Below are 25832 nucleotides of genomic sequence, written 5' to 3'. Positions count from 1 at the left end.
TCTTTCAGTTTCCTCCGGTATTCCTTCCCGTGTTCCTGTTCTTGAGTTTTTGTGTATTTCTGGAACGCCAACTCTTTAGCCTTTATTTTCTCAGACACTTGTTTGGAGAATCATATCGGTTTCCTTTTTCTCTTGCTTTTATTTACTTTCCTTACATAAAGGTTTGTGGCCCTATTTATAGCTTCTTTCAGCCTGGACCACTGTCCTTCCACTTCTTGTACTTCCTCCCAGCCCATCAGCTCCTTCCTCAGGTATTCCCCCATATAAAATCACACATGTATTTCGTACATCCAGAACAGGTGGTAATAATATATGAAAGTATTTTAACGTTCAGGTTGAGGAGCGCTAGCAGTCATCCTGCTTAGAATTATCATGTAAGATCAGTGACGCTTCACTACTAATTAGTTTACAATGTTCTTTATGCTACTGCCCTCCAGGGAAGAGGAAAGAAGCCATAGGAGAATTCAATGAACTTACGATGACTCAGTCTAAAACCCGGTACACAATTAATTGTAGGTGACCTAAATCTTCATTTAGATGAAGAGAATGACAAAAACACCAAGGACTTTAAAATGCTTCTAGAAAACATAAACATGAAGATAATTCCAGCCCAAGGAGCACATCAATTAAGCCACAAGCTAGACTTTGTAGCCTAGAGTACAGATTCTGAGACCCTAATAAGGATAGAGGCTGGTCGCCCCTAAGTTGGTCTGACCACTGCCAATCACATGTAGTAGCATATTGGCAAGAAGACCCCTTAGGAAAAAAGAATAAGATAACCAAACAGGAATTAAGAGAAGTACACAAAAAAATTGATGTCTTCTGGTCCAAAGTGGAAGAAAATCTGAAAGAATCATATTATCAAGTAACCATCACCCAGTGGAACAGCTATATAGAGTCAACACTAAATGAAATAGCCCCTAAAAAACTGAAAAAAAAAGTCACAAAAAGGAGTAAGGAACATTGGTTTAATGAAACCTTGTTAAAACTGAAACAATCCTGTAGGAAACTGGAGAGAATATGGTGGAAAACCCAGAGTAAAACGGCTAGAGAAGACTGGAGAAGAATGTTAAATGTATACAAATTTCAAAATAAAGTAGTCTAAAAAAGGGACAGGTAGACCAGATAAATTGAAAAAAACAAACAAACCCTATATCAGGTAATGGAACACCTAATGAGTCTAGAAGAATTAATAGAAACAATCGCTCTACCCACTGCAACTCTTTAGCGCAACACTTGGAGGACAAAATGTAAAAGGGAAGGTAATAAATATCAGTGATTACGAAGAAGTTAATCTCCAGTGGAGAGGCCATAAGACAGAAGAAAAGAGAATGTGCAACAGATAGAAACTGGTCAAACTTTTCACCTATTGAGACAGAAGTATTCAAGAAATTTAATGCTAAAATACTGAGTCTCAATGCCAATTAGATACCTGTCCAGTCTATTTACTGAAAAACCCCTCAGAAAGCTATGTCGCTGTACGAATGACATGGATAAAAGAATCCTTAAGTACAGGCTCTTTTTCAAGACAACTTGGCAAAATTATACTTATCTCCATCCCAAAAAGTCAGAAAGGAGGCCTGGGAGATGTCACCAACTATAGCCCAGTAGCTTCAATACCATTACGTATCAAAATCCTAGAAGATATAGTCGCAGAGCAACTAACAATTTTTTTTGGAACACTACAATCTATTACATCAAAACCAATCTGTGTTTCAGAAAAAACTACAGTACAGAGACACCGCTGGGTATCTTGGTTCACGAATTCAGGAAAATCGTGAGTACTGGCCATCAGATAGCACTGATGCAGTTTGACCTCTCAAGTGCCTTTGATATAATAGACCATAAGATACTCCTGGAAATCTTAGAATCCCTAGGAATTAATGGCATAGTTTTGGAATGGATAAGAAATTTTCTCACTCTCAGATCTTAGTGTGAAATGGGGTGGAACCCTATCTAAGGATTGGACAGAACACACTGGGGAGCCACAGGGATCCCCCCCCCCCCCCATTACTAATTCTGTTATGTCCTGATGTTCACCTTGGGTTTTTATAGGGAGAGGAATGGAATTAACTGCTTCTGCTACGCAGACACTGTATTTCCCCTTTCATAAAGATAAAGATGGTGTTAACACACTGGTCAACCACGGTCTGACGCTGGTTGACAAATGGGCATCATGTCTGTATCTTAAACTGAATTGTGGCAAAACAAAGATTTTAGTAATCACAGCACCTACCATGGATGTGTCAAACATACAACTACGCTTCAATGGAATACCACTGAAAATACTAGGGATAATGATTGACAGATGCCTAATCTTTGATAAACAATGTCAACAAATGGTTAAAAAAGCCTTCAGTGTACTAAAAAAAAAATTTCAGGAGAATACGTCATTGCTTTAATCAAGACAATTTTAGACTGGTTCAATCTCTCATTCTTGCACAAATCAATTATTGCAGTGTATTATATGTAGGCTGTGCAGCATCATTTAGAAAAAAGATACAGTACAGAATGTTGCAGCTAGACTGATCTTTTCTAAATCAAAATATGAGAGAGTAACTCCTTTGTACATCACATTACACTGGCTACCATTTGAAGCGAGATGGAATTTTAAACTAGGCACCATGATACACTCATTTATACATGGCAAAGTGCCAGAATATCTAAACCACTGGATAATACTACCCAAAAAGAGACTGAGAGGAATGAATCTTCTGGACCATCAACAAAAGGTGTCAGATTCAAGACAGTACACAGAAGGGTGACGAAAATGATAAAGGGGATGAGATGACTTCCCTATGAGGAAAGGCTGAAGCGTTCAGGGCTTTTCAGCTTGGAGAAGAGACAGCTGAGGGGAGCTATGATAGAGGTCTATAAAATGAGTGGAGTTGGCAAGTAGACATGAATTGTTTGTTGACTCTTTCCAAAAATACTAGAACTAGGGGGCATGCTATGAAGCTACAAAGCAGTAAATTTAATACAAATCGTAGAAAATTTTTCTTCGCTCAACGTGTAATTAAATTCTGGAATTCGTTGCCAGAGAATGTGGTAAAGGTGGATAGCTTAACGAGGTTTAAAAAAGGTCTGGTCAGCTTCCTAAAGGAAGCCTCTATAGACCATTATTAAATTGACTTGGGGAAAATTCACTGCTATTTCTGGGATAAACAGCATAAAATGTATTGAACTTTTTCAGGATCTTGCCAGGTATTTGTGACCTAGATTGGCCACTTTTGGAAACAGGATGCTGGGCTTGATGGACCCTTGGTCTGTCCCAGTATGGCAATACTTATGTACTTATGCCTGCATCTTAGTATCAGGGAGTCGTTACATTGCTAATGGAGAAGTATGTAAGCTAAAGTCCCTTATGATTACTACTAATTAGATGCTATGTTTTGCTGCTATTTAGTTTGTTTATTTTTAGATTTCTCTCAAAGACCTAAAAACACTGTATTGCTAAGAGCTAATTACTATCTGATGAAAATGCCCTAATTACCACCTGTCCCCAAAATTGGCTTAAAAGCCTATAAATCAAAGATCAGGTCTGGGGTGGATGAGAGGGACTTAAATTCTATACAGAGATGACTTTTAACTGCTAACTGTGCTCTAAACTGTTGTTAAGGTAAACTCTATTCTCCGAGGACAAGCAGGCTGCTTGTTCTCACGACTGGGTGACGTCCGCGGCAGCCCCCACCAACCGGAAAAGCTTCGCGGGACGGTCGGCACGCAGGGCACGCCCACCGCGCATGCGCGGCCGTCTTCCCGCCCGTGCGCGACCGCTCCCGCCAGTTCCTTTTTTTCCGCGTCTGGAGAGAGTCGTGCCTTTGCCGCTCTCTCTGTTTCAGCCGCCGGAAAGCCGATCGCGTTTACGCGGATCGTTTTTTCTATTTAGTTTTTGTACACCGCGTCCTCCGGTTTTTCTTTCTTTAAAAAAAAAAAAAACTGAACGTGTGGAGCACGCGCTCCCTTTTTCCCTCGCTTCTAGCGGGGACGCTGCGTTGCGGCCTAGTGGCCACACGGTCGTTTTCCTTTTTCGAGGTGTGATTTCCGCCACCATCGACGACTTTAACTTCGCCGACGCGATTTTTCCGTCGATGTCCTCGAAGGTCCCGAGTGGATTTAAAAAGTGTGGTCGGTGCGGCCGGCCAATCTCGCAGACCGACACCCACGCTTGGTGCCTCCAGTGCCTCGGGCCGGAGCACAATCTCAAGTCGTGTCCCCTGTGTCTCGGTCTCCGGAAACGGACTCAGGTTGCGAGGCAAGTTCTGCGGGACCGTCTTTTTGGAACTTGCGCCGGCCCCTCGACGTCGACCTCGACGGCATCGGTATCGACGCCCGGTCCTTCGGTACCGGTATCGATGCCCGAGACATCGGCACCGATGGCATCGACCCCAGGAGAACAGGTCCCGTCGGCCCGCCGGTCCTCCGGTGAGGGTAGGGGTGAGAGGCCGCGTGGGCAGTCGGCCCCGGTCACTCCCTCAGCCCGTGGCCCACGGGACCGAACCCTGTCTGACCCGGTTCCTCGTGACCGAGGGGGATCGTCCTCCTCCTCCTCCATACCTCCCGGCGCCGGTGACGTGCATCGCAAGAAGAATAAGAAGCGTCGTCACCGGTCGCCCTCGCATCCGGACATCGGAGAGGAGGCGACGCCGAAGCGTCCACGTCGAGAGGAGAGGTCCCCGTCGGTTGTGGAGGTACCTACGCGACATGGTCCCGGCACTTCGGTGCCGTCTCCTGGCCCCCACCAGATTCTGGCACCGACACCCCTACCGGCCCCACCGCCTTTCCCGGCAGCGGGCCTGGACGAGTGCCTCAGAGCCATCCTTCCAGGAATCCTGGAAGGGCTGATGCGCCAGGCTGCACCCCCGGCGCCGATGACTGTGGCGCCGGCGAGCTCTAGCCCGGCGCCGGTCTCGACCGCCACGCAGGTGGAGTCCCCGTCGACGTCGATGGAGGGAGCTTCGTCCCCGCCGGCGCGGGAGTCCACCGCTCGACGACACCGAGGCCTCGGTGCCTCGACGTCGAGCCGGGCCCGGTTCAGGACTCAGCTACATGAGCTTATGTCCGATACCGAGGATGAGGCCTCGTGGGGGGAAGAGGAGGACCCTAGATATTTCTCCTCAGAGGAGTCTACGGGCCTTCCCTCGGACCCCACGCCTTCACCGGAGAGGAAGCTCTCACCTCCTGAGAGTCTCTCCTTTGCCTCCTTTGTGCGGGATATGTCTATCAGCATTCCCTTCCCCGTGGTCTCTGTGGAAGAGCCGAGGGCCGAGATGCTCGAGGTCCTCGACTATCCATCACCACCTAGAGAGTCCTCCACGGTACTGCTGCACAATGTCCTCAAGGAGACACTGCTTCGGAACTGGATGCGACCGTTAACTAATCCCACCATTCCCAAGAAAGCAGAGTCCCAGTACAGGATCCACTCTGACCCAGAGTTAATGCGGCCACAATTGCCCCATGACTCGGCGGTCGTGGATTCTGCTCTCAAGAGGGCACGGAGTTCGAGGGATACCGCCTCGGCGCCCCCGGGGCGGGAGTCTCGCACTCTGGACTCGTTTGGGAGGAAGGCCTACCAATCCTCCATGCTCGTGACCCGCATCCAGTCATACCAGCTCTATATGAGCATCCACATGCGGAACAATGTGAAGCAACTGGCGGACCTGGTCGATAAGCTCCCGCCGGAGCAGTCCAGGCCTTATCAGGAGGTGGTCAGGCAGCTGAAGGCGTGCAGAAAGTTCCTGTCCAGGGGTATCTATGACACCTGTGACGTGGCATCTCGTGCTGCGGCCCAAGGTATAGTGATGCGCAGGCTCTCATGGCTGCGTGCCTCTGACCTGGACAACCGCACCCAGCAGAGACTGGCCGACGTCCCTTGCCGGGGGGATAACATTTTTGGTGAGAAGGTCGAGCAGCTGGTGGACCAACTGCATCAGCGGGAAACCGCCCTCGACAAGCTCTCCCACCGGGCGCCTTCAGCATCCACCTCAACAGGTGGACGTTTTTCCCGGGCCCGGCAGGCTGCACCCTATTCTTTTGCAAGGCGTAGGTACAACCAGCCGGCCCGAAGGCCTCGTCAGGCACAGGGACAGACCCAGCACGCTCGTTCTCGTCAACAGCGTGCGCCTAAGCAGCCCCCTGCGCCTCCACAGCAAAAGCCGGGGACGGGCTTTTGACTGGATCCACAGGAACATAGCCGCCCTCAAAGTGTCCGTACCGGACGATCTGCCGGTCGGGGGGAGGTTAAAATTTTTTCACCAAAGGTGGCCTCTCATAACCTCCGACCAGTGGGTTCTCCAAATAGTGCGGTGCGGATACGCCCTGAATTTGGCCTCCCTGCCACCAAATTGTCCTCCGGGAGCTCAATCCTTCCCATCACAAGCAGGTACTTGCAGAGGAACTCTCCGCCCTTCTCAGCGCCAATGCGGTCGAGCCCGTACCACCCGGGCAGGAAGGGCAGGGATTCTATTCCAGGTACTTTCTTGTGGAAAAGAAAACAGGGGGGATGCGTCCCATCCTAGACCTGAGAGGCCTGAACAAATTCCTGGTCAAAGAAAAGTTCAGGATGCTTTCCTTGGGCACCCTTCTGCCAATGATTCAGAAAAACGATTGGCTATGTTCCCTGGATTTAAAGGACGCATATACTCACATCCCGATACTGCCAGCTCACAGACAGTATCTCAGATTCCGCCTGGGCGCACGGCACTTTCAGTATTGTGTGCTGCCCTTTGGGCTCGCCTCTGCCCCACGAGTGTTTACAAAGTGCCTCGTGGTGGTAGCGGCGTACCTTCGCAAGCTGGGAGTGCACGTGTTCCCATATCTCGACGCTTGGCTGGTCAAGAACACCTCGGAGGCAGGAGCCCTCCGGTCCATGAAGTGCACTACTCAACTCCTGGAGCTGCTGGGGTTTGTGATAAATTACCCAAAGTCCCATCTCCAGCCAACTCAGTCTCTGGAATTCATAGGAGCTCTGCTGAATACCCAGACGGCTCAGGCCTTCCTTCCCGAAGCGAGGGCCAACAATCTCCTGTCCCTGGCTTCCCAGACCAGAGCGTCTCAGCAGGTCACAGCTCGGCAGATGTTGAGACTTCTGGGTCATATGGCCTCCACAGTTCATGTGACTCCCATGGCTCGTCTTCACATGAGATCTGCTCAATGGACCCTAGCTTACCAGTGGTTTCAGGCCACTGGGAATCTAGAAGATGTCATCCGCCTCTCCACCAGTTGCCGCACTTCACTGCTCTGGTGGACCATCCGGACCAATTTGACCCTGGGACGTCCATTCCAAATTCCGCAGCCCACGAAAGTGCTGACGACGGATGCATCTCGCCTGGGGTGGGGAGCTCATGTCGATGGGCTTCACACCCAGGGTCTGTGGTTCCTCCAGGAAAAGGATCTGCAGATCAACCTCCTGGAGCTCCGAGCGATCTGGAACGCACTGAAGGCTTTCAGAGATCGGCTGTCCTGCCAAATTATCCAAATTCGGACAGACAATCAGGTTGCAATGTATTACACCAACAAGCAGGGGGGCACCGGATCTCGCCCCTTGTGTCAGGAAGCCATGGGCATGTGGCGCTGGGCTTGCCAGTTCGGCATGCTCCTTCAAGCCACGTACCTGGCAGGTGTAAACAACAGTCTGGCCGACAGACTGAGCAGAGTCATGCAACCGCACGAGTGGTCGCTCCATTCCAGAGTGGTACGCAAGATCTTCCGAGAGTGGGGCACCCCCTCGGTGGACCTTTTCGCCTCTCAGACCAACCACAAGCTGCCTCTGTTCTGTTCCAGACTACAGGCACACGGCAGACTGGCGTCGGATGCCTTTCTCCTCCATTGGGGGACCGGCCTCCTGTATGCTTATCCTCCCATACCTTTGGTGGGGAAGACCTTACTGAAGCTCAAGCAAGACCACGGCACCATGATTCTGATCGCGCCCTTTTGGCCCCGTCAGATCTGGTTCCCTCTCCTTCTGGAATTGTCCTCAGAAGAACCGTGGAGATTGGAGTGTTTTCCGACTCTCATCTCGCAGAACGACGGAGCGTTGCTGCACCCCAACCTTCAGTCCCTGGCTCTCACAGCCTGGATGTTGAGGGTGTAGACTTCACTGCGTTGGGTCTGTCTGAGGGTGTCTCCCGTGTCTTGCTTGCCTCTAGGAAGGATTCCACTAAAAAGAGTTACTTTTTCAAGTGGAGGAGGTTTGTCGTTTGGTGTGAGAGCAAGGCCCTAGAACCTCGTTCTTGCCCTGCACAGAACCTGCTTGAATACCTTCTGCACTTATCGGAGTCTGGCCTCAAGACCAACTCAGTAAGGAATCACCTTAGTGCGATTAGTGCTTACCATTATCGTGTGGAAGGTAAAGCCATCTCTGCAGAGCCTTTAGTCGTTCGATTCATGAGAGGCTTGCTTTTGTCAAAGCCCCCTATCAAGCCTCCTACAGTGTCATGGGATCTCAACGTCGTCCTCACCCAGCTGATGAAACCTCCTTTTGAGCCACTGAATACCTGCCATCTGAAGTACTTGACCTGGAAGGTCATTTTCTTGGTGGCAGTTACTTCAGCTCGTAGGGTCAGTGAGCTTCAAGCCCTAGTAGCTCATGCTCCATATACCAAATTTCATCACAACAGAGTAGTCCTCCGCACCCACCCAAAGTTCCTGCCGAAGGTGGTGTCGGAGTTCCATCTTAACCAGTCAATTGTCTTGCCAACATTCTTCCCCAGGCCGCATACCCGCCCTGCTGAACGTCAGTTGCACACATTGGACTGCAAGAGAGCATTGGCCTTCTACTTGGAGCGGACACAGCCCCACAGACAGTCCGCCCAATTGTTTATTTCTTTCGACCCTAACAGGCTAGGGGTCGCTGTCGGGAAACGCACCATCTCTAATTGGCTAGCAGATTGCATTTCCTTCACTTACGCCCAGGCTGGGCTGGCTCTTGAGGGTCATGTCACGGCTCTTAGTGTTAGAGCCATGGCAGCGTCAGTGGCCCACTTGAAGTCAGCCACTATTGAAGAGATTTGCAAGGCTGCGACGTGGTCATCTGTCCACACATTCACATCTCATTACTGCCTCCAGCAGGATACCCGACGCGACAGTCGGTTCGGGCAGTCGGTGCTGCAGAATCTGTTTGGGGTGTAAATCCAACTCCACCCTCCAGGACCCGCATTTATTCTGGTCAGGCTGCACTCTCAGTTAGTTGTTCTTCGTAGGTCAATTTCTGTTGTATCCTCGCCGTTGCGAGGTTCAATTGACCTGGGTTCTTGTTTTGAGTGAGCCTGAGAGCTAGGGATACCCCAGTCGTGAGAACAAGCAGCCTGCTTGTCCTCGGAGAAAGTGAGTGATACATACCTGTAGCAGGTGTTCTCCGAGGACAGCAGGCTGATTGTTCTCACCTACCCTCCCTCCTCCCCTTTGGAGTTGCGTTTTCTTCATTTTTGCTAGTCATTCAACTGCCGGGAGCGGTCGCGCACGGGCGGGAAGACGGCCGCGCATGCGCGGTGGGCGTGCCCTGCGTGCCGACCGTCCCGCGAAGCTTTTCCGGTTGGTGGGGGCTGCCGCGGACGTCACCCAGTCGTGAGAACAATCAGCCTGCTGTCCTCGGAGAAAACCTGCTACAGGTATGTATCATTCACTTTCTCCGAGGACAAGCAGGCTGCTTGTTCTCACTGATGGGTGACGTCCACGGCAGCCCCTCCAATCGGAATCTTCACTAGCAAAGTCCTTTGCTAGCCCTCGCGCGCCCGCGCGCACCGCGCATGCGCGGCCGTCTTCCCGCCCGAAACCGGCTCGAGCCGGCCAGTCTTCTTTCGTCCGCACTCGGTACGGTTGTGTTTTCGCCGTGTCGAGCCCCGGAAAGTCGACCTCGCGCGTCCTTTTTCGACGTGTTTTTTCTTCGGAAAATCTCTAAAAACTGCTGGGAAGTGCTCCGGAAGCCCTCTCGGGTTTCGTTTGCCCCTTCCCGTATTTTTCAGATTTTGCCCCGGTAAGTTTTCTTTCGTCGTCGGGGTAGGCCTCCTTTCGGCCTCGGTCGAGATTTTTCTCCCTTAAACTTTTGGTGCTCACTTTCGTCATTTCGGATTTTGATTTCGCCGGCGTGATTTTTCCGCCCATGACATCGAAGCCTTCCAGCGGCTTCAAGAAGTGCACCCAGTGCGCCCGGGTAATCTCGCTCACTGATAGGCACTCGTCGTGTCTTCAGTGTCTGGGGGCCGAGCACCGTCCTCAGAACTGTAGTCTGTGTTCCCTGTTACAAAGGCGGACTCAGGTAGCGAGATTGGCCCAGTGGAACGTTTTGTTCTCGGGCTCTTCGTCGGCAGAGTCTCTGCATCGGCGCTGAGGCATCGGGCGACTGCATCGACGTCGGTGGTACCGGGACCTCGTCTGCTGATGTCGTCGGACGGTGGTGCATCGTCTGGAGTGCAGGTGAGGGCTGTCCATTCCCCTGCTGGTGGCGGTGAGCCTTCGGGTGGGTCTCCCCCCCCCCGAGATCGACCTCCTTCGGCCTCGGCCCCGAGGAAGCGACGGCTGGATTCTACGTCCTCCTCGTCGGTGCCGGGGAGCTCCGGTGACATGCTTCGGAAGAAGTCGAAGAAGCATCGACACCGGTCTCCTCCCCGCGTCGGCACCGAGAGCTCTGGGTTGCCGAGGGAGTCGGCACCCAGCAGGCATCGGCACCGAGAGGATCGCTCACCCTCTGTTCAGGAGGTGTCGATGCGCTCCACTCTGGACAGCCCGGAACAGCCTCCACGCCCGGAACAGGTTCTGACGTCGACGCCTGCATCGACCTCTCTGCCTTTCTCTGCAGCCGCTCTGAACGAGAGCCTCCGGGCCGTTCTCCCAGAGATCCTGGGAGAGCTGTTGCGCCCTACCCCTCCGGTACCGGCGGTGCTTGCGCCTCCGGTACCGTCGAGCGCGGCGCCGGCTGGCCCATCGCCCGAGGTGAGGTCCCCGACGTCGGTACTGCGTGCGGTGCCGACTGCGGCCACCTCCCAGGAGGGCTCCCCGACTACGTCGGTGGAGGGAGCTTCGCCGATGCGGGCGAGGGAGTCTACCTCTCGACGCCCCCATCGTGGACGTGGCTCCACAGAGTCGAGTCGGGCACGGTTGCAGACACAGGTCCGTGAACTTGTGTCTGACACCGAGGGTGAGGCCTCGTGGGAAGAGGAAGAAGACCCCAGATATTTCTCTGACCAGGAGTCTGAGGGTCTTCCTTCCGATCCCACTCCCTCTCCTGAAAGACAGCTTTCTCCTCCTGAGAGTCTGTCTTTCGCTTCCTTTGTCCGGGAGATGTCTACGGCCATCCCCTTCCCGGTGGTTGTGGAGGACGAGCCCAGGGCTGAAATGTTTGAGCTCCTGGACTATCCTTTTCCACCTAAGGAAGCGTCCACTGTTCCCTTGCACCATGTCCTAAAAAAGACATTGCTTGCGAACTGGACCAAGCCACTAAGTAATCCCCACATTCCCAAGAAGATCGAGTCCCAGTACCGGATCCATGGGGACCCAGAGCTGATGCGCACCCAGTTGCCTCATGACTCTGGAGTTGTGGATCTGGCCCTAAAGAAGGCTAAGAGTTCTAGGGAGCATGCTTCGGCGCCCCCGGGCAAAGACTCTAGAACCTTAGACTCCTTTGGGAGGAAGGCCTACCATTCTTCTATGCTCGTGGCCAAAATCCAGTCTTACCAGCTCTACACGAGCATACACATGCGGAACAATGTGCGGCAGTTGGCGGGCTTGGTTGATGCGCTCCCCCCTGAGCAAGCCAAGCCTTTTCAGGAGGTGGTCAGGCAGCTGAAGGCGTGCAGAAAATTCCTGGCCAGAGGGGTGTATGACACCTTTGATGTTGCGTCCAGGGCCGCTGCTCAAGGTGTGGTGATGCGCAGACTCTCATGGCTGCGTGCCTCCGACCTGGAGAATAGACTCCAGCAGCGGATTGCGGACTCGCCTTGCCGTGCGGACAATATTTTTGGAGAGAAGGTCGAGCAGGTGGTAGAGCATCTCCACCAGCGGGATACCGCATTCGACAAGTTCTCCCGCCGACAGCCTTCAGCATCTACCTCCACAGGTAGAAGATTTTTCGGGGGAAGGAAGACTGGTCCCTACTCTTCTGGTAAGCGTAGGTACAATCCTCCTTCTCGACAGCCTGTGGCCCAGGCTAAGCCCCAGCGCGCTCGCTCTCGTCAGCAGCGTGCGACTCAGCAAGGCCCCTCGGCTCCCCAGCAAAAGCAAGGGGCGAGCTTTTGACTGGCTCCAGCAGAGCATAGCCGACATCCAAGTGTCAGTGCCGGGCGACCTGCCAGTCGGAGGGAGGTTGAAAGCTTTTCACCAAAGGTGGCCTCTCATAACCTCCGATCAGTGGGTTCTCCAAATAGTCCGGCAAGGATACACCCTCAATTTGGCCTCAAAACCTCCAAATTGTCCACCGGGAGCTCAGTCTTACAGCTTCCAGCACAAGCAGGTACTTGCAGAGGAACTCTCCGCCCTTCTCAGCGCCAATGCGGTTGAGCCCGTGCCATCCGGGCAAGAAGGGCTGGGATTCTATTCCAGGTACTTCCTTGTGGAAAAGAAAACAGGGGGGATGCGTCCCATCCTAGACCTAAGGGCCCTGAACAAATATCTGGTCAAAGAAAAGTTCAGGATGCTTTCCCTGGGCACCCTACTTCCCATGATTCAGGAAAACGATTGGCTATGCTCTCTGGACTTGAAGGATGCCTACACACATATCCCGATACTGCCAGCTCACAGACAGTATCTGCGATTTCAGCTGGGCACACGTCACTTCCAGTACTGTGTGCTACCCTTTGGGCTCGCCTCTGCGCCCAGGGTGTTCACAAAGTGCTTGGCTGTAGTAGCAGCAGCACTTCGCAGGCTGGGGGTGCACGTGTTCCCATATCTCGACGATTGGCTGGTGAAGAACACGTCCGAGGCAGGAGCCATGCAGTCCATGCAGATGACTGTTCGCCTCCTGGAGCTACTGGGGTTTGTGATAAATTATCCATAGTCCCATCTTCTCCTAGTGCAGAAACTCGAATTCATAGGAGCTCTGCTGGATTCTCGGACGGCTCGCGCCTATCTCCCAGAGGCGAGGGCCAACAACTTGTTGTCCCTCGTCTCGCAGGTACGAGCGTCCCAGCAGATCACAGCTCGGCAGATGTTGAGATTGCTGGGCCATATGGCTTCCACAGTTCATGTGACTCCCATGGCCCGCCTTCACATGAGATCTGCTCAATGGACCCTAGCTTCCCAGTGGTTTCAGGCTGCTGGGGATCTAGAAGACGTGATCCACCTGTCCACGAGTTTTCTCAAATCCCTGTATTGGTGGACGATTTGGTCCAATTTGACTCTGGGACGTCCTTTCCAAATTCCTCAGCCACAAAAAGTGCTGACCACGGATGCGTCTCTCCTGGGCTGGGGAGCTCATGTCGATGGGCTTCACACCCAAGGAAGCTGGTCCCTCCAGGAACGCGATCTACAGATCAATCTCCTGGAGTTGCGAGCGATCTGGAACGCTCTGAAGGCTTTCAGAGATCGGCTGTCCCACCAAATTATCCAAATTCAGACAGACAACCAGGTTGCCATGACACCGGATCTCGCCCCCTGTGTCAGGAAGCCGTCAGCATGTGGCTCTGGGCTCGCCGTCACGGCATGGTGCTCCAAGCCACATATCTGGCAGGCGTAAACAACAGTCTGGCCGACAGACTGAGCAGGATTATGCAACCTCACGAGTGGTCGCTCAACTCCCGAGTGGTGCGCCAGATCTTCCAAGCGTGGGGCACCCCCTTGGTGGATCTCTTCGCATCTCGAGCAAACCACAAAGTCCCTCAGTTCTGTTCCAGGCTTCAGGCCCACGGCAGACTGGCATCGGATGCCTTCCTCCTGGATTGGGGGGAGGGCCTGCTGTATGCTTATCCTCCCATACCTCTGGTGGGGAAGACTTTGTTGAAACTCAAGCAAGACCGAGGCACCATGATTCTGATTGCTCCTTTTTGGCCGCGTCAGATCTGGTTCCCTCTTCTTCTGGAGTTATCCTACGAAGAACCGTGGAGATTGGAGTGTTTTCCGACCCTCATCACGCAGGACGAAGGGGCTCTTCTGCATCCCAGCCTCCGGTCCCTGGCTCTCACGGCCTGGATGTTGAGAGCGTAGACTTTGCCTCTTTGGGTCTGTCAGAGGGTGTCTCCCGCATCTTGCTTGCTTCCAGGAAAGAGTCCACTAAGAGGAGTTACTTCTTTTTATGGAGGAGGTTTGCCGTATGGTGTGACAGCAAGGCCCTAGATCCTCGCTCTTGTCCTACACAGACCCTGCTTGAATACCTTCTGCACTTGTCTGAGTCTGGTCTCAAGACCAACTCTGTAAGGGTTCACCTTAGCGCAATCAGTGCATACCATTACTGTGTGGAAGGTAAGCCGATCTCAGGACAGCCTTTAGTTGTTCGCTTCATGAGAGGTTTGCTTTTGTCAAAGCCCCCTGTCAAGCCTCCTACAGTGTCATGGGATCTCAATGTCGTTCTCACCCAGCTGATGAAACCTCCTTTTGAGCCACTGAATTCCTGCCATCTGAAGTACTTGACCTGGAAGGTCATTTTCTTGGTGGCAGTTACTTCAGCTCGTAGAGTCAGTGAGCTTCAGGCCCTGGTAGCCCAGGCCCCTTACACAAAATTTCATCATAACAGAGTAGTCCTCCGCACTCACCCTAAGTTCTTGCCAAAGGTTGTGTCGGAGTTCCATCTGAACCAGTCAATTGTCTTGCCAACATTCTTTCCTCGTCCTCATTCCTGCCCTGCTGAACGTCAGCTGCACACATTGGACTGCAAGAGAGCATTGGCCTTCTATCTGGAGCGGACACAGCCCAACAGACAGTCCGCCCAATTGTTTGTTTCTTTTGATCCCAATAGGAGGGGAGTGGCTGTGGGGAAACGCACCATATCCAATTGGCTAGCAGATTGCATTTCCTTCACTTACGCCCAGGCTGGGCTGGCTCTTGAGGGTCATGTCACGACTCATAATGTTAGAGCCATGGCTGCGTCGGTAGCCCACTTGAAGTCAGCCTCCATTGAAGAAATTTGCAAAGCTGCGACGTGGTCATCTGTCCACACATTCACATCTCATTACTGCCTGCAGCAGGATTCCCGACGCGACAGTCGGTTCGGGCAGTCAGTTCTTCAGAACCTGTTTGGGCTTTAGGATCCAACTCCACCCCCCGAGGGCCCTGTTTGTTCTGTTCCAGGCTGCACTCTCAGTTAGTTGGTAAATTTTTTAGGTCAATCTCAGTTATGTCCTCGCCGTTGCGAGGCCCAATTGACCATGGTTGTTGTTTTGAGTGAGCCTGGGGGCTAGGGATACCCCATCAGTGAGAACAAGCAGCCTGCTTGTCCTCGGAGAAAGCGAATGCTACATACCTGTAGAAGGTATTCTCCGAGGACAGCAGGCTGATTGTTCTCACAAACCCGCCCGCCTCCCCTTTGGAGTTGTGTCTTCCCTTGTATCTCTTTTGCTACATATGAGACTGGCCGGCTCGAGCCGGTTTCGGGCGGGAAGATGGCCGCGCATGCGCGGTGCGCGCGGGTGCGCGAGGGCTAGCAAAGGACTTTGCTAGTGAAGATTCCGATTGGAGGGGCTGCCGTGGACGTCACCCATCAGTGAGAACAATCAGCCTGCTGTCCTCGGAGAATACCTTCTACAGGTATGTAGCATTCGCTAAATAGCATTGAAGGAAGTGAAACTAGGAAATCAAGTACGCTAGCGTTTAACTATAGAAAAGGTGATTACGACAAAATGAGAAAAATGGTGAAAAAAAGACTGAAAGGAGCAGCTCGCAGAGTAAAAAACTTGCATCAGGCGTAGATGCTGTTTAAAAACACCATCCTGGAGGTTCAGGACAAATATATTCCACGTATTAGAAAAAAGACTAAACGTCAGCCGGCGTGGCTAAACAGTAAGATAAAGGAAATCATTAGAGCCAAAAAACAATCCTTCAGAAAGTGGAGAAGAGAACCAACTGAAAGTAACAGGATAGATCATAAGGAATGCCAAGCCAAATGCAAAGCGGAGATAAGGAGGGCAAAAAAGGACTTTGAGAAGAAATTAGCGTTGGAAGCAAAAATACATAGTAAAACATTTTTTAGATACATTAAAAGCAGGAAACCGGCCAAAGAGTCGGTTGGGCCGCTGGACGAAAATGGTGTTAAAGGGGCGATCAAGGAGGACAAAGCAGTAGCGGAGAAATTAAATGAATTCTTTGCTTCGGTCTTCACCGAGGAGGATTTGGGGGGGACACCGGTGCCGGAAAGAATATTTGAAGCGGGGGAGTCGGAGAAACTAAACAAATTCTCTGTAACCTTGGAGGATGTAATGGGTCAGTTCAGCAAGCTGAAGAGTAGTAAATCACCGGGACCTGATGGTATTCATCCCAGAGTATTAATAGAACTAAAAAATGAACTTGCGGAGCTACTGTTAGAAATATGCAATCTGTCCCTAAAATCGAGTGTAGTACCGGAAGACTGGAGGGTAGCCAATGTTACTCCGATTTTTAAGAAGGGTTCCAGAGGAGATCCGGGAAATTATAGACCGGTGAGTCTGACGTCGGTGCCGGGCAAGATGGTGGAGGCTATTATTAAGAATAAAATTGCAGAGCATATACAAAAACATGGACTGATGAGACAAAGTCAGCACGGATTTAGTGAAGGGAAGTCTTGCCTCACCAATCTAATGCATTTTTTTGAGGGGGTAAGCAAACATGTGGACAATGGGGAGCCGGTTGATATTGTATATCTGGATTTTCAGAAGGCGTTTGACAAAGTGCCGCACGAAAGACTCCTGAAGAAATTGCAGAGTTATGGAATCGGAGGTAGGGTATTATTATGGATTAAGAACTGGTTGAAAGATAGGAAGCAGAGAGTAGGATTGCGTGGCCAGTATTCTCAGTGGAGGAGGGTAGTTAGTGGGGTCCCGCAGGGGTCTGTGCTGGGTCCGTTGCTTTTTAATGTATTTATAAATGACCTAGAGATGGGAATAACTAGTGAGGTAATTAAATTCGCCGATGACACAAAATTATTCAGGGTCGTCAAGTCGCAGGAGGAATGTGAACGATTACAGGAGGACCTTGCGAGACTGGGAGAATGGGCGTGCAAGTGGCAGATGAAGTTCAATGTTGACAAGTGCAAAGTGATGCATGTGGGTAAGAGGAACCCGAATTATAGCTACGTCTTGCAAGGTTCCGCGTTAGGAGTTACGGATCAAGAAAGGGATCTGGGTGTCGTCGTCGATGATACGCTGAAACCTTCTGCTCAGTGTGCTGCTGCGGCTAGGAAAGCGAATAGAATGTTGGGTGTTATTAGGAAGGGTATGGAGTCCAGGTGTGCGGATGTTATAATGCCGTTGTATCGCTCCATGGTGCGACCGCACCTGGAGTATTGTGTTCAGTACTGGTCTCCGTATCTCAAAAAAGATATAGTAGAATTGGAAAAGGTGCAGCGAAGGGCGACGAAAATGATAGTGGGGATGGGACGACTTTCCTATGAAGAGAGGCTGAGAAGGCTAGGGCTTTTCAGCTTGGAGAAGAGACGGCTGAGGGGAGATATGATAGAAGTGTATAAAATAATGAGTGGAATGGATCGGGTGGATGTGAAGCGACTGTTCACGCTATCCAAAAATACTAGGACTAGAGGGCATGAGTTGAAGCTACAGTGTGGTAAATTTAAAACGAATCGGAGAAAAATTTTCTTCACCCAACGTGTAATTAGACTCTGGAATTCGTTGCCGGAGAACGTGGTACGGGCGGTTAGCTTGACGGAGTTTAAAAAGGGGTTAGATAGATTCCTAAAGGACAAGTCCATAGACCGCTATTAAATGGACTTGGAAAAATTCCGCATTTTTAGGTATAACTTGTCTGGAATGTTTTTACGTTTGGGGAGCGCGTGCCAGGTGCCCTTGACCTGGATTGGCCACTGTCGGTGACAGGATGCTGGGCTAGATGGACCTTTGGTCTTTCCCAGTATGGCACTACTTATGTACTTATGTACTTATGTACTTTAAATGCTCAACTATACTATAAAACAGCTTTTATATGAAGCTCTAACAGACTTTAAATGCCTAGACTATTCTTTAAACTATCTTTAAGTAATTTAAAAGACACTGAAGTTGCCTGTTTAACCCCTAGTCTTTTTCCCAAGTTTGAATGCAATTTTGCAGCAGGTAATGTATTCACCAGTGAAGTTTTGTTCTCCTCAGCAGGTCGTATCTCAGCACCTCTTCAGGTTCCAAATCTTTCTCATCTTAATGCAGTCTGAGCATGCTTTTACATTCCATTCCTAAATCTAGAAGGTGACCAAACTTGGGTTTTTCGGTTTTGACTCAAACCGAATCTGCAGCTGAAATTCACTGCACAGATATGACTGAAAGCATGCCACACCCTCCACTCCCCAGCCTACCTTCCTACTGCCTGTAGGCCTTCCCCAGGCCTGCATTAGAAGCTCTGGTGGTCTAGTGACCTAGTTGGGGCAGGAGCAATCTCCTGTCCATGCCAGCTCTGCATTCAAAATGGCTTCTGGGACTTCCACAGCTGTCTCTTGAGACTGCGACTGGAGGTCAGAGCAGCCATGTTGTGATTGCTCCTATGCGTGCTGGTTTCAATCTCAAGTCACTCCTGCCTGTGCCAGTTCCAATCTCAAAATGGCTGCCAGGACCTTCAGTGGTAGCCTCAGGAGCATGCAGCAGCCATTTTGAATTTAGATCCGTGGATCTAACTGAGAGGACTAAGGAAAATGCTGCATATGGATAAGGCAGCATGAGCTCAGAACATTGCAATGATGTGCAAGTATAGTGCAATCCGCTTAAGTGCAAGGGTCTGGGACCAAAGAAATGCATGCAGTTAACTGGAGCATGCACTTAACCGTTGTGACCCAAAGAAGCTTGACATCTGATAAACATATGTACAGTACTTTTATACGTACAGTATACAGTCTCCGTTAACTGATGTTAGGCTTACTTGAAGTAATCAGTCATAGTCCTCTGTACACTATTGTGTCTGTGAGTTCATGGACTGCGTCTGCCAGACGGTAAAAACTGTTATAGCACTGACATCCAGTGGCCTCCAGATAGGCCCGCACGGTGTTGAGACTCTCCAGCACTCTTGCAAAAGTGACAGGAGGAGGTTGTTGAATTTCGTCTGCATGTGCCTCGCTGCTTATTTCATCATCTGTTTCATTATCGGCCGTTGCCTGCGTGTAGGCGCATATCTCGACATCCGTGCTGTCGTCAACTGTTTGTAGATCGTAATCAACAGCTACGTAGTGATGAAACTCCTCTTCAGTAACACCGGCTGGGATGTCAATAGCCTGTTCATCTGACGCATTTGCAACAGCTACATCTGTTTTGTCCCTCTCCACAACAAAGCTTGCCCGCTTGTAGCAGTTCACAATGGTTGCCTGTGTAACATGATTCCAGGCTTCTTTCTGCATATGTAGGGAATCCAACAGTGATAGATTACGAGCCAGTTCAGCAGCACGTTTATCCTTGCCAGTTTGGTCATCCATAACACTCATCAGATGACGTAGCACAAGAGTCCGATAATGTTTTTTGAAATTGGCTATTATGCCCTGATCCATTGGTTGGCTCAGAGAGGTAGTGTTTGGTGGCAGGAAGACCACCTTGACGTTAGCCAGACATCATCACTGTGTGCAGCACAATTATCACAAAGCAACAAAATCTGATGCTTTTGTGCCCGCATTCTAGTGTCTAACTTCTTTAGCCACTGCTTCCAAATTTCCCCAGTCATCCATGAATTTGCGTTAGCCTCGTATGGCACTGGAAGTCGCTTAACTTTCTTGAAGCAAAGGGGCTGTTTGCTCTTTCCAATGACGAGGGGTTCCAACTTCTCACTCCCATCCATATTGCAGCAAAGGAGGATCATCAGTCGGTTCTTCGATGTTTTACTTCCTGTAGTTTCGGCTTGTTTGAATGCAAGTGTTCCATCAGGAATCGCCTTCCAGTAGAGACCGTTTTCATCAGCATTGAAAATGTCACAAGGTGCAAACTCGTTCAAGATGGTAGAAAGAACTGAAACAACCCAATTTTCAGCACCAAAGTTGTCAGCGTCTTGTTTTTCACCATACTGTTTCTTGAATTTTATGTTCCTCTCCTTCCATCTTTCCAACCATCCAACAGTGACTTTGAATTCAGTTTGTCCAAGACTTTCAGCTAGCTGATTAGCTTTCTCCATAAGCAGTGGACCACTGACAGGAAACTTTCTGCTCCTGACTTGAGAAAACCACCAAAGAAGAGCATCTTCTACATCCTCAGCTTTTCCCCGCCCATTTACGTTTCCTGTGTGGATTTGTATTGTTTTGCCAGTCTTCCAGAAGCTGATCTTTCTGCTTCAAGATATGTAAAATTTGACTGGGATTGACACCATATTCTTTAGCAATAGATGCTTGACTTTTTGTTTTCTAATTTTTTAAGCACTTTTTATTCATTCAGCCAGTGTTAGTCTTAGTTGCGCAGACAATGACAACGCCAGTGTACACTCTTAACAACTTTCTTTCGCTTATTCTGCCTGTGGTAGTTAACCAATGAGATTTCAAATTTATCGCCCCTTTGTCACGTGCCAATTGGCTTTCATATTCCACGCAAGCGCTTATGTGGAGTCTTTCCTGCAGAGGAGCAGTCTTATACCATGCATATAAGCGAATCTTGCACTTATCAGTGGTGCGCTAAACCGAAGTTTGTCCCCATAGAAATTGATGGTGCCAAATACGGGACCGAAGTATGGCATGCAGTTAAACAGAGCATGCGCTTATCCGACGTGCACTTAAATGGAGTGCACTGTACTCATACCCATTGAACCAGATCTACCCACAGCTCTGAGTAACATAGTAGATGACGGCAGAAAAAGACCTGCACGGTCCATCCAGTCTGCCCAACAAGATAACTCATATTTGCTGCTTTTTGTGTATACCCTACTTTGATTTGTACCTGTGCCCTTCAGGGCACAGACCGTATAAGTCTGCCCCGCACTATCCCCGCCTCCCAACCACCCGCCCCTCCTCCCAACCACCGGCTCCGGCACAGACCGCACAAGTCTGCCCAGCACCATCCCCACCTCCCAACCACCAGCCCCGCCTCCCAACCCCGGCTCCGGCACAGACCGTACAAGTCTGTCCAGCACTATCCCCGCCTCCCAACCACCAGTCCCGCTGCCCACCACCGGCCCTGGCACAGACCGTACAAGTCTGTCCAGCACTATCCCCGCCTCCCAACCACCAGCCCCGCCTCCCGATCCTGACTAAGCTCCTGAGGATCCATTCCTTCGGCACAGGATTCCTTTATGCTTATCCCACGCATGTTTGAATTCCGTTACCGTTTTCATTTCCACCACCTCCCGCGGGAGGGCATTCCAAGCATCCACTACTCTCTCTGTGAAAAAATACTTCCTGACATTTTTCTTGAGTCTGCCCCCCTTCAATCTCATTTCATGTCTTCTCGTTCTACCACCTTCCCATCTCCGGAAAAGGTTCGTTTGCGGATTAATACCTTTCAAATATTTGAACGTCTGTATCATATCACCCCTGTTTCTCCTTTCCTCCAGAGTATACATGTTTAGTTCAGCAAGTCTCTCCTCATACGTCTTGTAACGCAAATCCCATACCATTCTCGTAGCTTTTCTTTGCACCGCTTCAATTCTTTTTACATCCTTAACAAGATATGGCCTCCAAAACTGAACACAATACTCCAGGTGGGGCCTCACCAACGACTTATACAGGGGCATCAACACCCCCTTTCTTCTGCTGGTCACACCTCTCTCTATACAGCCTAACAACCTTCTAGCCACGGCCACCGCCTTGTCACACTGTTTCGTCGCCTTCAAATCCTCAGATACTATCACCCCAAGATCCCTTTCTCCGCCCGTACCTATCAGACTCTCCCCCCTAACACATACGTCTCCCGTGGATTTCTATTCCCTAAGTGCATCACTTTGCATTTCTTCGCATTGAATTTTAATTGCCAAACCTTAGACCATTCTTCTAGCTTCCTCAGATCTTTTTTCATGTTTTCCATCTCTATCTGTACCCTCGTCAAAAGATACCCACCAGCGAGCCTTCGCAGGAGTAGCCCCTATGCTCTGGAATTTATTCCCAGGTAGGCTACATACAATTCGAGACTCCCTCTACTTCAGGAAGCAGGTTGAAAGCCTGTCTCTTCTCCCAAGCCTTTAATACATAGGATGACTGACTATACACTCATTCAGCATCTGGACTAGCTTGCTACACATACTGTAGCTTAGATCAGTTCCTTATCTCTTGCTTAACTATACAAAGAACTTTGCCTTGAGTTTAGCAAACCATCTAATTATCCCAACTGACTCTGTACCACGCATCTTGTTCCCATCGTATATCTGCACTTGGTAAGCTATATTGCAGAAAATCATTAGCATCATGTTGAATGTTCTAATTCATGCTAATTAGGTGTATCATTAGTATTATGCTAATATTGTAATATATTTCTGGTATTTGAATTCCAGTGCTGTTAAAGGTATATATTTTTGATACCGTTTCACGGTAGGTCTATTATTAGGTTTCAATTTACTGTTTTCAAGTTTACCTCATTTATTGTATTTGTTTATACTTGGTTAGTTTACTACTGTTATGCTGTTAACACAATTGTAAGTTTATATTAAACTGCACTGCTGTACACCACCTTGGGTGAATGTCTTCATAAAGGCGGTTAATAAATCCCAATAAATAAATATTATACTACTTCTGAGAGGGCTGCTCTGGTGCTGGCTAGTGATATCACCCATCTGTGTGTCTGGTTAAGCCTGCTGTCTACAGAGAACATATATTACAGATTCGCAACTTTTACTTACCCCAAACCATATATGGAGTTCCAAAAATGTGTATTGTACCAAAGAAGTTTAAGTTTACTCAATGCTGGTTCAAATATTTAAAATATGCACTTATTTCTCTTCAGCCTTTTTTTATACTTCATTATACTGCAAAATCTCCTAGGACTGGTTTGCATCTCTGTAGTATTAATTTATGTTTGTTCTGTATCCAGATCTGTGGTAATTGGAGCTCCTTCCTGTTGAGCAGCTTCAGTCCCCCACCCCTTTTTTCTCTTGAAGGTCACATAACAAACTTAAGCATCATTTTTCTTTCATAGCCTCAGGAGAATGAGAGCCTCAAACATTGCTTAAGGATCAGACCTGGGTTATATGCTTTCCAGGTTCTGAACAGTGCTGCAGTTTATGGCCCCTTCTGAAGGAGATTAGCAGTGCAACTAGAAGAGAGGCTTAAAATAAGCAAGGAGTTTGTGAAAATACTGTGTTGTCCAGTTAACACAATAGTAAAAGATAAATGCTTATATTTGCTTATTGGACTTAAAATCATCTTTCAATGAAAAGAGGGGGGGAAATCTCTGGATACTTGAAAATGAAAGGCTATGGCACTATAGTCCTAATCAAGATTGGTAGCAATAAGAGGAAACATTTTTTCACTCAACGAATAGTTAAACTGTAACTCTTTACCCGGAGGATGTAACAATGGTTAGTGTACCTGGTTGTAAAAAAGGTTTGGACAAGTTCCTGGAGGAAAATTCCACAGTCTGCTATTGAGACAGATGAGGAAGCCACTGCTTGCCTTGGGATTGGTAGCATGGAATGTTGATACTTTCTGGGATTCTGGAATGTTGCTACTTTTTGGGTTTCTACCAGATACTTGTTTGGCCACTGTAGGAAACAGGATACTGGGCCTGATGGACCATTTGTTAGGTTTTGAAGGCAGAAACTAGGTTCGTGAGTTCTTGGGCCACTGCTGTGGAACAGCAGTGTCAGGCAAAACCACCCCACACCAGAGACAAGGCAGAACTCTGACAGGAACAGCTAGACTTCACCTGCACTTGACCGCCGTTCCTCAGGAGTTGAGCCCCTGGGTGCAGGCGGCCGGCAGGACTTACCGGACAGGGCAGGAACTGGATACCAACTAGGCTGAACAGGGACTGAGGGTCAGAGGGGAAAGGAATATACATGGGGCAGCAAGGCAGGAAACTGGACTAGGACTCAGACAGACAATACTACACAAAGCAGGAAAAGGACAAGCTAAAGGACAGGAACTGAAACAGGGTACAAACACTGACAGAAGAGAGACAGGACTGAAAGCTGCAGAGCAGCCACTAAGCAAGAACACAAACAGAAACTAGACCAGGAAGACAGACCAGAAACAAGACTAGGAAAATAAGCAATAAACCTAAGCTAAACTACACACAGACTAACTAGAACTGGACAAGAAACACAAACAAGAAACCAGACTAGGCAGAAGTGCACCAAAGTACCAACAAGCCAGGGACCTTAGACGATGCAAAGGCGCAAACAGAAGTTTCCAGGTGATTAATAAAGCCCATCAGCTGCTGAAGTTGAGCTGCAGGAATCACAAGGCAACTACGGGTGCTGTTCAGGCACAAAAAGAAGATCCAGACCGGACCGGACTTGGCTGAAGTCTGGAATGGGTGACAGTTCATAGCAGCCACCAGGGGGCGAGGTGAGCACAGACAAGGAAACGGTCACGAACGTGACACCATTGGTCTGACCCAGTATGGCTGTTCTTATGTTCTTCAGTCCAAGGGGAGCCTATAAAAAACTGCCCAGATATGAAAATGCTCATTTTCCTGGTAACTTAATAAGAAAAACACTAACTATTGTCTACAAGATTCCTTTCTATTAGTCTATAATTTTAGTAGATTTTTGTTTGTTGTCTCCAGATTATGTCTAATTCTTAAGTGCTGTGCTGTACTGTGTGCTCACTGGAGGAGCAGATAACAAGTTGTTGCTGCTAGAGAACTTTAGAGGGCCAGATGTTAAAAAGACCCTGCCACCTACTTTAAAAAATAAGTTTGATTGAAAAATAAATTGATCCACCACTCTCTTCCTGCTCTTTTTAAAAGTACAGTTATAAGAGAAGCCTGCTACTGCAGGAGAGTAATCGCAGGATGATCACAGCACCAGAGAACCTCAGCACCTGATCTGTATCAATGAGCATCAGTTTCTAGCATGGACAGTTTAAATTAAACAGGAATTCATTAGTTTTATGCAGTGCTTTTTTTGTAGAAAAAAAAGGTGCCAGTACTCATTATGGGTGGGGTCACCACATATGGCTCCACCCCTATGATAGCCAAACCCACATTAGCCACACCCCTTATACCAGCTATGCCGCATATAAACAAACATCATTGAAAATATTATATTAGTATAGGAGAACAAAATAACATGATTTTCTTTCATTATAAATCATTTCTTTAAGTTGTTACAGCTCTAGTATACCCAGTGCAAAATAAGACAGCAGATGTAAGTTCTCAAATTGGACATATTCCAAACACTAAAATGAAAATAAAATGATTTTTTTCTACTTTTGTTGTCTGGTGACTTTGTTTTTCTTTCCATATTGGTCCCAGTCTCTGATTCTGCTGCTCTCTATCTGTTCCCTTAACTCCGTTTCCAGGGCTTCCTTTCCATTTATTTCTTTACTTTCTGCCTTTCTTCTTCATTTCTTGTCCTACATCTGTAAGTAAAAGCTGTCCACTGGATCCAGCTTCTACCTATTTTCTTCATCCATGTGCAGTTTTTCTCCTCTCTTCCTTTTCCCTCATCTCATCTCATTCCTCACTCTTCCCTCCCCACTATCCATGTCCTGCAATTCTCTTCTCTCCCCTGCCCCCCCTCCAGCCATCCATACCCACCCAGAGATTCCCTTGGCTCCCCTGTCCCCCTCCAGGCATCCATACCCACCCAGCGATTCCCTTGGCTCCCCTGCCCCCCCCCTCCAGGCATCCATACCTACCCAGCGATTCCCTTGGCTC

At 49.2% G+C, this 25832-nt stretch overlaps 1 protein-coding gene across 1 annotated transcript in view; it reads left to right on the top strand.

Moving 5' to 3' along the window:
- The window catches only part of ZCCHC14 (zinc finger CCHC-type containing 14), a 198245-nt gene that overhangs the window by 109104 nt on the left and 63309 nt on the right, over nucleotides 1–25832 (top strand). The gene's annotated exons all lie outside the window — the stretch shown is intronic.

This window comes from Microcaecilia unicolor, chromosome 5 (genome assembly GCF_901765095.1).
Source record: "Microcaecilia unicolor chromosome 5, aMicUni1.1, whole genome shotgun sequence".
Taxonomy (NCBI): domain Eukaryota; kingdom Metazoa; phylum Chordata; class Amphibia; order Gymnophiona; family Siphonopidae; genus Microcaecilia; species Microcaecilia unicolor.
The sequence above is the reverse complement of the archived record's forward strand: the minus strand, read 5'-3'. Positions and strand labels throughout refer to the sequence as shown.